The sequence below is a fragment of the Dermacentor albipictus genome, chromosome 1 (genome assembly GCF_038994185.2).
Source record: "Dermacentor albipictus isolate Rhodes 1998 colony chromosome 1, USDA_Dalb.pri_finalv2, whole genome shotgun sequence".
Classification (NCBI taxonomy): domain Eukaryota; kingdom Metazoa; phylum Arthropoda; class Arachnida; order Ixodida; family Ixodidae; genus Dermacentor; species Dermacentor albipictus.
Genome location: NC_091821.1, coordinates 473181562 through 473198121, shown reverse-complemented (window position 1 = coordinate 473198121; position 16560 = coordinate 473181562). Strand labels below are relative to the sequence as shown.

General features: G+C 48.6%; 1 protein-coding gene across 4 annotated transcripts in view; it reads left to right on the top strand.

The window, feature by feature from the left end:
* LOC135908902 (uncharacterized) overlaps positions 1 to 16560 on the top strand; it is a 636710-nt gene that overhangs the window by 331580 nt on the left and 288570 nt on the right. The gene's annotated exons all lie outside the window — the stretch shown is intronic.

Genomic DNA, 16560 nt, shown 5'->3' with positions numbered 1-16560 from the left:
GATCGCCATCTCATGCAATCTCTCCATTGGTAGATCATATACACCCTCTGTAAGCTTGAGATTTTAGGAGGTGCTCCGTAAAAACTTTTGTTCAATATCGTTTCATATTTAGCGAATTGACGGAACATTGATTATGCTCGACAGGTGAGCGCACCTACTTCGACAAGTGCCAGTATATTCAGCGCCAGTGACAGCCCAAATAGTCCGTGGTCCTTTTGGCGCTAGCAACACGAACTGTGGTATTTTGCATTATATCTCCCATTATTTGGCACGCATGGAAGTCTATAAAGAAAGCCCGGCTATGGAGCATTGAATTTGGGGATTCTGTTCTTTTTTTTTCTTTTTGCGTTGTGTTTCTTTACTGCTGCTGTATTGAAATTTCCATCCGAAGAGTATTCCTCTTACCGTTTTTTAAAGTTCTTTTTAACCCATTCGTTCCGTATTTGCATATATATGACGTGCCTAGACGTCAAATCGCTAGCATAGGCGATATGGTTTTGGCGCTCTTTGGTGAAAACTGGCCCTTGCGCCATTAAAACCTATTGTTCAATCAGTAAGAGAAACTGCTTTGCGTAGTATGTGGTAGTTTTCTCTGCATAGCTAGGGCGCTCAAGGTGAAGCGGACCTTCAAAAGTAATGAGAAATTTTGTCAGTGCGTAAGATACTTGACATCATGTCCTTCCACATGCCGTTCGTATTTGTAAGCATACCCGACAAAATGTTTCGCATTCACTCAGAGTTCGACGCCTTGTGTTTTCCTTCTTTCCATTTTCTTTCTTTGTTTTTTTTTTAGCGGTGAAACAGTCTGTGCGATTTCTTGGTGAAAATAAGGTGTCAGATTAATGGGCACTGGTCGCAGAAAAAAAAAAAAAAACAATGTGGAGAGGAAGAAATGAAGGGGAGGGAGTAGGCGGTATTTACGCGAGTGGTGCAAGGGTAATTGGATTTCTGGCACGTCGCGCTCACATGAACGGTGCTAATCCGAGCGATGTAAGTGCTGAGCCAATTGAGCCATATTGCGCCAAACCATCGAGCTGCGCCAACCTGCGCCGAAGCACCAATTTCGAGTGAAGCTGTCAAAGTTAGCAGGATGCGCTTGTTCAGTGGCAACCACACAGCCCGTAGACATGCGTTGGCTAATTGCAGGGCTAAACAATCCGTTTCAGCGCCGGTATCTTTGGAGTGTGGGTGAGTTTGGCGGCATAACTCTTAACAAGGCCGCAAGAAAATAAAAAAGCGTTTTGTGCTAAACAATGCATTACTAATGTTTTACGACAAAAGCATATGCGCGTTTGCGTGTATGCGGACCAGCCGAAGATGATTTGAACTGGCGCTAATTTCACGAGGTGGTCGGGAAAGGAAAGCCGCGCTGAATGGACGAGGTAGCGCAGTCTTCTCAGCGTGTAGTTCATCAGTTTCGCTATGCATTTTAGCGCTCGATATTGCGCCATGTTGGTACATCTTAATGTACGAACATTAATGTGCGAACGCCGTGCGTGTGGCTTTCTCAATCTAACTCGCACGTGCGCCACGTCCGCTTACCGGGACGGTGGTGCGGCACGCCGACAGACGACCTGCTCGCTTTCATGACGCATCCTGGTCACAAACATCCGATGGCAGCCGCAGTCGTCAGTCAAGTTTGCATTGAGGCTACGCTATTTTCTGCCCGGCCACACCAGACAAAATCAGGCTCTCGCCCCCGCAGAACGCAAGCCAAGGATTTAATGTTTCATATTTAGTCAACCTTGGCGGCCAAATTCGTGCCTTAATTAAACGTTAGGCGAAACCACAAGCCTCCGAAATTGCATTCGCAGCAACGATGTTCACGTTGATTGCGCTCGAGTACGTTTAATTAGCTGAAGTTATAAGTATACCTAATCGAATTGATGGTAATGAAAAGGTTGTGTATGACGTTGGGGAATGACCGCTAACGATATTTAAAGCAGCCTAGGATTCGTGAACGAAGAACGAAGAAAAAACGCTGTGACCGTGACGACAATATTGCGCACCAAAAAAATGCATCTATCTTTACGCAAACATCGTCAAACAGTGGCACTAGGAAGCAGCGGCCGCGCCTTTTTCTCGTCGCGTCAGAAGTTTTGTGCGTTAATCTTCGGTCCCTGTCGCACGCGAAGTTGCGCTATCTTGTAACGGTTTGCTTTCCAAGCCATCGCAAGATTATTACGTTATATGTGTTTGTGTGTATATATATATATATATATATATATATATATATATATATATTATGTGTGTGTGTGTGTGTGTGTGTGTGTGTGTGTGTGTGCGCGCGCTATCCTTTTTCTTGCTTTTCTTTTCTTGTCGGTAAAAAAAGAGACCACGCAAGTCCTAGGTCGCTATATACGCTGTTAGCGGCCATTTCTTGACGCATTCCACAACCTTTGCATTGGCACCTTATTGAATAAGGAAAGGTGATCTATGTTAGTTCACTAAAATGAAATATTAGTTGCTTGTTGACAATGAAAAACAAAAATGCTCGGCTAGCATAACACAAGCCTATGAACGGAAAGCCTTCGGTTATTTTTTCTTGGCCACATTTAGTTGGCACATCCGGCAACGTCAATCCAAATAGGTCGCGAAGATTCGGGCGAAAAGCGGTTGAGAACAAATTGTCGCCGACATCAGGCAAGGGTGGTTATGGGTGCAGCGATTGAAGCACGAATATGTTAGGAGGGAACAAACATTGGGAAAGAAAAAAGCGTTTTTTTTTAAATTCTAGCGAGACGTTGTTAGATGTATTCAACGAAAATAGAATTCCTGGTCAATTTTATATATTTGTGACGAGTTAAGAAAATACAAGTTTATTTAATTTTATTAATATTAATAAATACATTTTTTTTTCAGCGCCCATCGTTAAGGGAGCGTTGACGCCGCTATCACTCGCACTGCAATGCAGCTCTTGAAATGTGCAGAAAGGCGCGCTCGTAAAGTTCACTCACCTGTTGAAATACGCCCCCCTCAGCCGTTGTGCTTTTTTGCTTGTCGAAATTCGCCTGAATTTTGTGACGCGGGTAGCCTCATCGCTTCTGACCTGTTCAGTCAAAAGTAGTGAGTTACGACCGCCAGCTAATTGTTTAGTTGTTTTCGTGCGACTGCGCTCGCCGAGCTTGGCATCCGACGATATGACCAGTACTCTACACCTAAAGTTTTCGTTGGCCTCCAAAGAAAGTATGTTCTGTGCAGGGGTGCGATTTTGACAACCGTAATGCTGGCCTTTTCCTGCATCGCTTTCCGCGCTCGAAACTCGAAACGCCCATCAAGTTGAATGGCGAGGCATTTGAATATATAGCTCTAAAGGCAGGCCAACAAAACGAATTTCGCGCCTTCGAAAACAACATGACGTCACTTCTGTTTTTAACGGATATGGCGTCACATAATTTTTTCTTTCGCCGGAAGTGTTTCCTTCACATACAGAAGGCGTTAAGCCCCATGAATGATCTATGAACCGGCACGTTTTGAACGTATGGATTCATTTGGAAGCTTCGCTACCAGTTATATTTACCTTGCATCCGGTGTCTAATGTTATGGGGGTTTCTGATAAACCTGTATTTGTTTTCTTGTAGCTTCATGCTGCAGTCATGTGGATGACATTTTTTTCCTGTCGTGAATTTCGCTCGCCTTGCAGGGTTCCGCAGAACCGATCTGCCGTAACCTAGCAGTGTTCTGCAAAGTCAAATAAGGAACACCTTTTCTTCGTTTGTCTGTATTTCATTCGTATTGCCCTTTTACCAAGCTGCCCCAGAACGCGCGTTTACTGCGCCAAAACGGACAATTCATGCTCCAAAGCTGCTCCAAAGCTGCTCCAAAGGGAAAAATTCGCTGCTCCTAGAGCTGCTCTAAAGCTTCCTTGGCCGCCCCCATCTCTATAATCGGCTATAACTGCGAATCGCACTGGCGCCACAGGAGGGAGTAGACGGGCCAAGTCGTCTCAACCACGTCAACGCTGGCGTATCGCATTGAGGGAGAGAGGTACGGCTGCCGTCATGTGCTCTCCTCCAGCCCACCGGCTGAACGGAAACAGATTTCAGCTTGTTTTGGACGAAGGGGGATGTGCCACGTGTGAACGCTGTCGCATGGTGCTTGCCGTGATGCGCTAAAGAATGCCACCGTTAGTGTCGCATTCATTTAAATGTTGCTAGTGCTAGTTTGTCGTCCGAGTACAGAGGTTTAGCCGATTAAGCTTTGCCGTTTAGTTAGTATCAGAAACGCCGTCGTAAGAAGCTGTTACGAAACTACTTGAAAAAGGCGACCGTGCGCGAGAAAACGATCAAGATGTGCCAGACCATTCAACATGAAATTAAATTCTGTAGGTTTTACGTGCCAGAACCACGATCTGATTATGAGACATGTCGTAGAGGGGAGACTCCGGATTAATTTTTACCACCTGGGGTTTATTTAACGTGCACCTAAAGTACACGAGCATTTTTCATATTGCACCCATTTTCCAAGCCGTGGGCTGGAGCTCTTGGTGCACCACCTTGCGTGTCTCCACTGTAGTTTTAATAGCAAGTAGCTATATATAGGGTGTCCCACACAACTTGAGCCAAGAATTTAAATATGAAAGGCGCGTCCAGAGCGAATTGAACTGAGCGCATACTATTCACAATAGCCTATAGTAACTCAGACGTATTTTTCTTTCCCCATAACTCACTAATTAACTAAATTTATGTACCCAACTTTTTAATTCTTGATTGAGGACCCGAAGTATGATGCGCAGATTTGTAGAGCACCTTCAGAAACCTCCGATGGAGTTGATTCCTTTACGATACCTCTCACGTAGTCCTTTTTTCCGGGTTGCAAAGAGAGCCCGCGAAGTATGAAATAAGCCACGTGACGGTGCGCTTGCGCAGTGGTATTGCGCTGCTCGCAAGCGTGCGCACGGTGAACAAAAGGTCGGCTGCATCGGGACTGGCGAGGAGGAAGCGGCCGGGCGTTCTTTATATCAACATCGGCAGCGCTCGGCCAGCGGCATGCATTTTCGCCGTCATCCGACGGGAGCCGATCTTGTTCACTGAACGCACGCTTGAGAGCAGCACGATAACACTGCGCAAGCGCTCCGTCACGTGGATTTTTTAATATTTCGCCGGCTCTCTTTGCAACCTGGGAAAAAGGGACTACGTGAGAGGTATCGTAAAGAAAACAACTCGATCGCTGCTTTTGAAGGTGCTCTACAAAGCTTCGTCATACTTGGGGTCTTCAGCGAAGAATTAAAGGTTGGGTGATTAGACTTCATTAATTAGTGAGTTATGGGGAAAAAAAATTCTGTTTCTATAGGCTACTGCGAATAGTATGCCTTTGGTGCAAATCGCTTCCGACGCGCGGCTTTCATTTTTAAATTGTTGGCTCAAGTTATGTGTGTTTATCATAGGGCTTCCTCTTCTTGATAATATAGGTGTGACTTAGTCGATGAACAGCAGATCCCGCCACCGCAGTACCATTCTGTTGGCTTAGCAGGACGTAGCACTCGATACGCTCACTGTCCTCTGAGAAGAATCAAAAGGATTATTCATTTCGTGTCTTCTTGGAACACACCCTTTTTTGAGTGGACGCAGGCGCAAGCCTTGCCACGTCGGCCGACGCCTATGATCATCCAGCGGATTGTTTTGTTTTCGTTGCTCTCTGCGCAGCTAGATGGGGGAGACAGTAAAACGAAATGACGCACCTACGAGTTCCCTGCCAATAGCCCCGTACGGCCATCACGTAATTAATATCTCGTGCCCTCCCCGTATAGGAGCCCGTGGCGCAACTCGTTCGCTCGCGCTCCCTGAGAGTCCCGTTTACGACAGTCGTAAGACAGCGAGTTCGTTCGCACGTTTTCGCCACTGCTGGATATGAAATGGCGAACGGAGTGAAGGCCAAGCGAGGCGGGCCGTGGGAGGAAGGGCGCCAATAAACGGGGTGCGGAGAGGGAGCAGTCTCCCATCGGTGCATCTCCTTAATTGGATATCGGCCGCTCATAATCCTCCCTCCCTCGCCTCTTTCTTTTACACTCTTTCTCCAGTCTTCATTTGTTCGGCTGCATCTGCCCTCCGCGATCACGCGAAATGCGTGCAGTGTTGCGTCATAGCTGCGGCTCTGACGTAAGCCACAATCATAGGCCAAATCCGCAATTTCGCTTGTACTGAGAGCGATTGTTGAAGGGGAGGGGGGTAGGTTGCTCTCGCGGCGGCCAGTCAAGGCGATGATGGCTGATATGACCACAACGTTTGATTTTGTAACCGAATTTCGTCGTTCAGTTGAGATCGGTGTTTCCTCTTCCCCCGTAATTATGCACAATCGCATTTTCGAAAGAATCCGTGATACAATTGCACAGGAGCCAATCGAAACACTTTTTTTGCCAACGTGAGCGGTGACACATGCGTTACCTCATGTCTCGTAATCCAAGATCGAGTTTCAGTTTCTAGGTACGACTCTGGGACAGTTTGTGGAGTATATACTGATGATACTCTGCTCTCTGTGGATCTGCAGATCCAAGCTGTTTGTGCTATGCGTGCGATTTCCGGTAATAAAATTAGTTGCGTCCTTGGCCCTATTTCTATTAATTTGTTCTTCAGTCTACTTACCTTACCGCCACTAGAACTGACATTGACCAACACGCAAAGTACGGCGGGTTGCTGTGTGTATACGCGGGGCCTCCTACTCGGGGCAGTACATGGTAAGCGAAATTCGGTCCTAGTTCGGTACATTCTGCCGCAGCAGAGCTCTCCGTTGTTCCTATCATTAAATATTCCTCTCTTTCTCGACTGGTTGCGCGCTCCAACTGTGTTTGCAGCAACGCGGGCACCCCTCGTGACTGGAGCCAGAGAAAGTCTGCCCCAGCCGAACGTTCAGCTGCTCCCAGGGCAATGGAAGTAACCACGTGGTCGAGATCCTGCCGGCCTTTGGTCGCGCTCTATAGTTCGAAGAGCGAGAGCGCCCCCCGAGCGCTCTGAGTGAACCAGGTGAAATTGTTCGGAGATTTGCTTATGACACGTTCTTATGGCTGGCACATTCTTATGGTTGCGAGCTTTGCACACAATTAAGACCACTTTCTTTGCGGCATATATTGAGTCAATGCTGGAAGGATGAGTCGGCCAGCTTTTCTGGAAGTGTCTTACGCATATCTTGGAGATATACATCGTGGGTTTCTGCTCTCATATCTCGAGTAATATCTGATGGACCGCAAGCCTGCGATAACGCTCTCATTACTTATTGCGAACTTCACAAACATTCTGTGAATTTGACTGGAGGCGTGTTCGGAAATGTCCGTGTTGTCTACATCTCGCTGGATACTATGGATCGTTGCTAGTTCTGCGTGTGTCGTTTGACAGACTTCTTTCTTTCTTTCTTTCTTTCTTTCTTTCTTTCTTTCTTTCTTTCTTTCTTTCTTTCTTGCTTTCTTAAGCTTTGTCTCGTCCTCGAAACGAGAAACTGTATTGTGCATGCCAGTTAAGTGACGGAAGTCTCCTTTAATATGCATATAAATAAATAGAAACGCGAACAGCCCGTTGGCCTGCTACATACTATAGACAAGCGTGTGACAATCCATGCGGGATCGGCCGGTGATTGGCTATACGTGGGCGCTCGTCACGTCATCGCTGCACCGTTTTAGGATGGCACAGGGTGCAGCTTCGTGCCATTAAGAGAGAGAGACAGAGGGGGGGCGGGGGCGTCTAGAAGGCGCGCGCGAAGAAGCTCGCAGCCAGACGACGGAAGGAAGAACAAAGTGGCGAGACGCTGGCGGCGAGACGAAACAGGCGAGTACATCGACGCCTCCGAGCCGAGTAAACAGGCTAAACACGATAGGCGGCGAACGCGCGGAGAAGCCGTTACTCCCTCTTTTATTTCGCTCCTTTTATTTGTGGCCCGGGCGAATTAACTAATTCCCACCCCGTTCGCGCCTCGCTGCCAAAACTCCCGACGACCGCTGATCGCCGTGCGAGCGAGCGTGGTGCGTACGTGTCGGAGGAGGAGGAGGGCGGCGGCGGTTGCCGCGCCTTTACGACTGTCGCGATGCGGCGTTTGTGCTCTTCCGTTCCTTCTTTGTTTCCTTCTTCTTTCTTTCCTTGCTCCTTTCTCGCTCGTCTTCCCTTAGTTTATTGGTGCAGGTTTACGAGGCTCCGGGGCTCCGCCCTACAGTTACACGAACACCTCGGGCTCGCGCTGCGATTGGGAGTGGCGCGACACTGCGCGTTTATGCGGGCCGAGCACAATCAAGAAACCAACCCCTGATTCCGTGTATAATGCAGTAGCATTGGCAGCAGCGACGGGAGCTCGGTTCCCGACATGCTACTTATTTTATTCGTCTTTAGAGTTTTGTGCAGCGGCTTCAGCAGCAAGACCCGTTCGGGAGCGGCTGTCACTCGCATTGTCCTGGAAGTTTGTCGGGGTGGTCTCCGTGTTTCTTTTTTTTACTCTACTTCTTTCTTTGCACGTGTTACCACGTGGCGTAGTGCGAAACTGAAGTCATAGGTACAGCATAGAGGCCGGTTCCGTGCACATGCTCTAACAGGGACGTGTCAAATTGGACGTGTGAAATTGGACGTGTGACCACTATGGACGTGTGAAAAACGCCCATAGTGGTCAGGTGTAGTACTTGATATCTACGATTGCGCTTCCACAAGCTGTCTTTCTCTCACAGCGTGTCCAATTCAGATGGCGGGCATCCGCTGCCGACACGGGAGATGATGGACATATTCTTCGTAAAGTGCACCCGAGGTTCCAGTGATGGTTATGTAAGCACCGCCCCGGCCCGAAGTTTCCGGAGAGAGCCTGTTTGTCTCCCTCATATAAGTTTCGTCCCTTGCCAATTAACAATGTGGAAGTACCGAAGCAGCCAAACAGAAAGACAACGTTTGCGCAGGGCCTATGCTAGGAAATTCTGGCAACCGTCGGTGAGTGGGCTGCTCAAATCTGTCGAGACCTCACTTTCTCCACCCAGCTGACCCGGCGCTGTGGTTGAAGCAAATTAATTAGCCGCTCACTCATTACTGCTGTGTTGTTCCTGATACAGCGCTTATGTTCTAGAGGCAGCTAGACGCGGCCATTTCCTGCGCTCTCTGGGCATGTGAGATAGACCGTTATACGCGTGCCGCGCCTCAGAATTTAAAAGGGGGCACCCATTTCCATTTCCGTAGTCATCGAGTTCCCTGGCGCTATCCTTGAATCCCCCCACCCCCAATACATTTCACCCCCCCCCCTCCACCCCGTACAAGGTAACGAACTGACCTTCTTTTATGGTTGACCTCCCGGCTTTTCTGCGTGCGCGCGCTTGCGTGTTTTCTGACACAGCGGGTCTTGTAAGAGCTGCAAACGGATAACGATGTCGTACCCTAATGGGAGGCCGCATAAGTCATGACACTCTAGTCGTTATGAAAACCAGAGCTCTTGAATGTAGGAGGCCACTGGAACACCAAAATTTTGCTCGTGGTTGAGAAATTCAATTTCCGGTCTACCGCTCCCGATTAGCAGGTCGACGGCAGCCGTGCTGTTATTGCTAACGCAACGGAGACGGCAGTTGCGAAGAAGCGACGTGCGATCCATTTGCAGCTTTATGGTGATTCGTTAGGTGTCGCTAGATTGAATCGCGTAGAATTCCACAGGCTCTTAACATTGCCTCTGAGATCATCAGCGCAGCTGCCGTTAGGTCAAGGTACTTGAGAGGCACCGTTCGCCAGAGGTCTCGGAAACTATGCTCGAAGCGCGTCACCTCTCTCCATCGTTGCTAACGCATGACGTAGCAAAGACACTCGTTTCTTACCGTGTCGCCCTGCTGCTTTGAAGACGCTGGACTGGATCTTTACTTTTTTCTCGTATTTTATTTAAGCCAACTTCCTAGCTTTCCGAGGGCTTCTAGTGTTGTGGCAGCTTTGCGCACAAAGATACCGTACTCGTATTCGGTTGAAAAAAAAAAAGCGTCCCACAAAGCGGTCCTTGACCGGAGCGAACGCGCACCTCGCGTCTGGCGAACCCGGGTGCTGCTTTGGACGCACCGAAATGGGAGGAAGAAGGCGCCTGGCCAGCGTCGTTCGTCGGCGGACGGCAATAAAGCGAAATGGCGCATCCCCCATTCGGGCGCGCTCTCGATCGTCACCGCGGACCAGGCGAGTAATGAAGCGCCGCAGTCCCTTCTTTTTTTGGTCGCTATCGCTCGCTCTCTGCTTGCTTTGGCAGTGGCCACCAGGGAGAGGGGTACGACGTATACGGAGCGCTGTGCGTACGCCGAGTGTGTGTGTGTATATATATATAGGGGGCCTGTATATTTCGTCTCTCCTGTATATTTCGTCTCACGCCCTGCTTTCTTTCTTTTCTTTTTTTGCAGTGTGTGTGTGTGTACGCGCGCGCGCGCGCCTAGAGTTTGTCGAATGCCTTCCGCGAGCAGTGGGGGGGGCCCGTTTTATGTGCCTCCCACGTGTCTCGGGCCCTCGAGCGTTCATCCCTTTCGCGTCGTCGCGCCTGGTCGTTTTGAAGAACGGTTAATTGAGTGGCCGCTGCCGGGAATATCGAACGGGACGCCCATCATGGCGGCGGCCACCGCGTTGTGGCCAATATCGAAGCTGCCCGGAGGACACGACGTCGCTCGTGGTGAGAAGAGACTTCATTCCGCGGCCTGACCAGCGTCGTAAGGAAACAGCGGCGGAGCTGTGATTAGCTTTGCTTTTTTTCTTCTTTTTTTTTTATTCTCGGCGTGAGATGAATTGAGCCGAGATGCGTCCGTCCGTCGCCTTTGCATCCCTCGCGGTTTCTCAATTTTATTCGGCCCGATGAGAGCTTCTTCCTTGGTGTTCTTATTTTTTTCTTTTTTGTACAGCGGAGTTGTTATACGCTAGGGTCTGGCGGCTTGTGTGCATAGGGGGTAGAAAGAAAGAAAGAAAGATGGCTGCCACACCAGAGCTGTAAGATCTAAAGCATCAAGGAAAAGCGTATCATAGGGTACCTCCCAGCTGCGTTTAATCGCGAGAAGTGTCAAAGCTTGTTGTGATAAAAACAAATATCGTAATAAAAAAAAGTAAAGCCGGAATGCACACTGTTTAGTATGGGTTGCGGTCTAACGTCACGGGCTCTATAGGCAAACCACGTAACCTTATCTCAATTCCTTTCCACCCGTACAAGGGGTACGTAGGCTGCGTGCGGTGAGGAATGCGGAAGAACGGCGCGCCTGCGAAGAACGCCGTCCTCAACAAGATGCGGGACTGTGTACGCGGCTGCGGCGGCGGGCGGCACGTGCGATACGGGCGAACATGGTGCGGCAAACTCCAACCGTTTGCACCTTTGGTTGGATCACCCCGATACCGACTCCGCTCCCATCGGAATTGTGGGTGATTTCAACATAGACGTGTCTCGGACAGTCGGAAAGTGCTTCGTGGCGTTTCTCTTGGAAAGATTCGGCATTCGACGTTGCACGAACATCAGTGTGCCCACGGCGCGTCATCGGTCGTGTGGGGACCTCACATTCGCCAAGCTCTTTTCCAGTGCTGCCACATATATCCACTCGCCGCATATCATAACGATTATAAAGCGACAGTTACCTTCGTGACCAAATAATAAATAAAAAGAAGGCAAACAAAAGAAGCTTAAGCATACAAGAAAAAAAAGCAGTCAGTATTCTATTTAATAAAACAGCAACAAAAATAGCGGAAGCACGAAATTCATTGTGATATTTGTCTTTTATTTTTAATCAACATATTTTTGACAATATAAACAGCTCCGCTGGTCATCAACCTTCACAGTGTAAAATGGCTCCGATATTCTTCTTCTTTTTTCTTTTTTATTACCTACGCGATTTTTCTAAAAGAACACTAAAGATAACATTTATTTGATCTCTTTTAGTAAATTGCGCTTCTGCAATATTAAATAAAGATCATCCTTATTGTGATAAGAGGCTTGTTACGCCAGAAAACACGCAAAAGAAATATAAAACAGATGGCGACGTCATCTCGGAAGTTCCCGCACCAGCCAGCCATGAGGACATGGATCTGATGGCGTCTGCTGTGGCATGATTATTGGTAAAGATCGTCTACCCTGCATTCAAAAATACCGAAAGAGTGAACTTGGCAGGGATCAAGAAATTGTACGGAGTCACAATTTCCGAATATATTAAAAAAAAAGAATATATCTATGGTGTTACGTTGACGTTCCGGCGCTGGGGTTATTGTGCTAAATTCACAAAATGGAAGTTTGCTCTTTATTTTCTTCTCTAATATACAATGTATCGTCGCGTAAGTTAACGAATGTAGAGTTGTGAATTAACTTGTGGCTCATCACAATTTCTTGAACCTTACTGAGTTCAGTCTTTCGGTATTTTTGAATACAGTGTAAACGATCTTTACCGATAAACCAGTAATAATAACCAATAACTAATTACGAATAACGAGTAACCATCAATCATACCCAATAATGCATATCATGATCGGGAGGGAGATAGACGCTAAGAAACGGCATAATGCAGTGCCCGTTCTTCCGGTTCTCGTCTTTCTCGGTTAGGAGGTCAAGAAGGAACTCTAGCGACCGAGGAACACGGGAAGCGTTCGTGCTGAGTTTGCCACACTAGTTGCTTCGCGCTTTCCAACCAACTCCCGCTTTCCACCAAATCGGCTGGTTCGCGCCATTTTGTATATATATATATTTCCCCTTCTGTCCTTGCGTTCCATGCGATGTCGAGATTTTCAGAAAAGTCCCTGCGCGTGACAAATTCCATAAACTTGGTAAGTTTCTTACCGGCGCTTCGCGACTGCGCTTGTTACGTCGCGCATTCTTTCGTTATGAAACGAGCTGTTCGTAAAAAATAATAATAGAAAAAGTTCGCACGCTTTCTGGGGTCTTAGTGACCACGTCGTTTGCGTAAGCGACCGCCATTTTTATGAGTGCCGGTTGACCACCATGCCGGCCTTCGGGCTGCCCTATTCTCTGGGCGCCGTGGCATGAAGATGGAGCGCGCACCAGCGTATTCATAGGCCTGTAGGGCCGATCAGCCAGCTCCGGGGGACGCGAGCGACGTCTCGTGGTGGCCGCTGGGTTTGAGGCGCTAACGCGTGCGTACGCACGCGTAGAACTGCGCACGTGTTGTTGTTGTTGTTGTTGTCGTTGTGAATTCAAAATCGCGGCTCACGTAGCCACGATTTGAAACCGCAACAACAAAACGCGCGCAACGTTCTTTTTCTGGCGGCGACGCTTCTGTTTCGGCCGGAGCGGGCCACTCGCGCGGTGTGTATTTTGCCGGAGTCCTGGCTGGTCGTGGCCTCCGGCAATGCATTTGCGCATGCGCGGTGCGATCTCGGAGGACACGCTGGTGTACTCGCAATTATTCTGTTTGTCTCTGTAGTGGAGAGACAGCTTCTGCATGTACGAAACGATGCTTACTTATTCGTTCCCCAAATAAACTGAACTTGTCATTTACGAGTACCGCAAGTCGAAGACAGCTGCCGTAATACTTGCAGCATGCCAGCGAAAAGTAATATTTGTTTTGAATAAAGACAAAGATAAGAAATAAAAAAATGGCTGTGGCTTAGGTAAGGTTAAGCCCAGGATGCGAAGCATACTAGCCTTTATTTTAGTTGTTGAACCACTGTTTAGCCTGGTGAACTGCTGTTGCTTGGCTATATTTGGTTCGGCTAGACGAAGAAACAACTCATGCATTACTTCTTCGCCTTCAAGAGTGGAACGCGACAGCGTTCCCGTCGACCCGCCAAGGGGTGTAAGACAATGGGCTACAGGGCAGCGACTACGCGCCCCGCATTGGACGCGGTGAGCGTCGAGCAAAGCAGCGTTCGGCGCGGCAACGAAATGTGCGCCTGAGCAAGAGACGCACGCCTTAGAAACAGCGCGTTTCTAAGGCAACACCGCATTCACTAGAGGCGCTTTTGTACCGCTTTGAAGCGTTGTACTCGAGGATAAGCAGAACAAATTTGTTTCGTTCAGCTCGAAGTGGTGGGCTAGGTCTGTCGCATTTGTTTATTAGACAAATTGTGTCGCGTTTTCTTTTTTTTCGGGATCAGAGAAATGATTTTCTACGCACAGTAATTCAAGTTCGTTTGGGAAAAGCACTGCCGCAATATGTTGTAACGACCAGTGATGTGAAGGGAGGAAGTATTAGGGGATATCTGCGCGAAGTGGTTGAGTCACTTCGTATGTTGCGTGTGCGGTTTTCCATGGAATATCTGTGCTCTGTGACAAGAAAAACACTGTATAAAGACTTAGTTGATACAATGTTGCCAATACCATTGTACAGGTCTGTAAACTGGGGAGGCCAAGGAGATGATGTACTGAAACGGGTGAAAAAAATGCCAGTTAGACCCTCTCAAAAAACGTTTTTCTTTAAGCTGCACACAAACACGCTACCCGTAAAAACATGGTTAGACGAAAAAGGAATATATGTGCCATGGACAGTAAACTGCTTACTTTGTAAAAAGCCAGAGACCATTGAACACGTTTTCATCGATTGCTGGGATGCAATATTTCATTGGGATGTCTTACAACGTACACTTAAAAAAGAACTACCGATTACACCTCTTGGTATTCGATATTTGCCAACCGATAACGAAGGAGGAGTTCCGTACGATATGTTTATGCTCCTTGGCCTCCACAGTCTGTGGAAAACGAGAATGGCAGTGCGACACTCCGATGTCGATGCCCGTCCGGCGAGAATAAACTTCATCGAAAGTGTCGCGTATATTCGGGAAATATATCGTGCCCAAAGTGAGCCTCCCGAGTGGGTGGCTATTCTTGATGAACTGATCAAGCTGAAGCGATTTTAATATATAATGTTAGCCAAAGTGTGGTTGACATGTTTTAGCGTTCGAATGTGTTCTTGGTTTGTGCTGCAAACAGGCAATAAAGAAAAAAAAAAAATACTCGTGGCTCAGTGGTAGCGTCTCCGTCCCACACTCCGGAGACCCTGGTTCGATTCCCACCCAGCCCGTCTTGCAAGAGTTGAGCCAAAGCCACTTCTCCTCTGTCGTGACGTCACGGTGTCACGTGATTGCATGGTCACCGCCGCGCCTGAGGAGCTGGGTTGAGCCCTCGTAATATGCTTCGCATAAAAAAGTAAGCAAAGCAGGAAGACGTGCAATTTCATTTTTTCATATTAACGAAAAATAAAAAAAGCTGCGTATGCTTTGGAATAAATCCAGTAAAAGTACATATAAGGTAAATAGAATACGATTGAGAGTACTAAGCAATGTACATTTTGTCTGTGTGTGCCTTCTGGTTACAGCGTATCCGCGCAACAGACCCCACGGTTCAGCCTACGGAGACGGATTTGCGTTTTTCGTCCTGGCAAGTTCGCTTGCAGAATCCACCAGTCGCTTGTCGGGCTTCCTTCGAGGCCTGCGCTTGCTGTGTCCGCCCGTCCTTTTCCACGCTGTGGTCGTCGTCGTCGTGTATAGTCCCGGCGTCATCACCCGCATCGCGGCACTTACTTAGGTTCGCTCGCAAGCGGTTGTCCGCTCGCCGGTTCCCATTCGCGCTATACACAACTAAACGGCGTAGTAGTACGTTCTCATTTGCCTCGCCCGTACGCTTTTCTTGACGATTCACGATGCACCTTAACAAGCAGACGATCGGCCTTCAGCTCCGCTCCGTGCTCGTATAGCAGACGGCGCGCGGGGGAGAGGCGCTCGTTAAACACGGACGCCCATCTCCGAGCGACGCTCGGCTGTGTACCGATTGAATTGTTTCACGACGGCGGCGGCGGCGGCTGAGCGCGCAAGATTGATGGCATCCGCGATCGTCGCGCCTCTCCCCTTCCTGCCTCCCTCCTATTGACGCTGCTGCGCGGCAGACGCCTTCCGTCTGTCCATCCGACCGGCCATCATTTACCCGGCCGGTCTCGGCGCGGCCTCCCCGGTGTATTGAGAAACGCGCCGGGTAGACTTCTTTCTTCTGATTTCGACGGCATCGTAAGCAATAAAACTCGTGTGCCGCACTGGGCTGTACCATCATTGTTTTCCTTTTCTTTTTGTTCATTGGTTCGTTTTCGTCTCTAATGAAAGCGCAGAAATGGATGACCGACGGAAGGGCCGAAAATTGAGGAACACAGCGCAGTGATTGAAACGGAGCGGTTCCGATTCGCATCGCTCACTCCTCCCGGTGGCCATACGTACACACGTGTGGCGTAAGTGCGGAAGCGGGATTGGCGAGTGGGACGGAGTGCAATTCCTTTAGGGCCGGAATGGAACGCAGCGCTTTCTCTGTGCCTTACGGATACAGTTCCGGATGGAGAGCTGGTTGGCAGCGCAGTTCCACAAAATAAATTGTGCTCGAAAGCGCATCTGGTTGTCGCTATTTACGCCGATGATGAAATCCCCGATGTGATTCAGCAGGTTTTGCCGCGGAACAAACTATTGTACAGAAATGCCATAGGTGAAAACACTGCTGGCAAGGAGGTGCCGAAGCATGACCGCTTGCCAAGAGCCCCGAGAGAGAGAGAGAGAGAGAGAGAGAGAGAGAGAGAGAGAGAGAGAGTTTGGCGTAAATACGTGTGCGTGTACGCCGGTGGAGGAGAGAACCAATGGCGAGGGTAACTAACACTATTTAGGGGAAAAGTGTCATCACGTACAGTCCCCG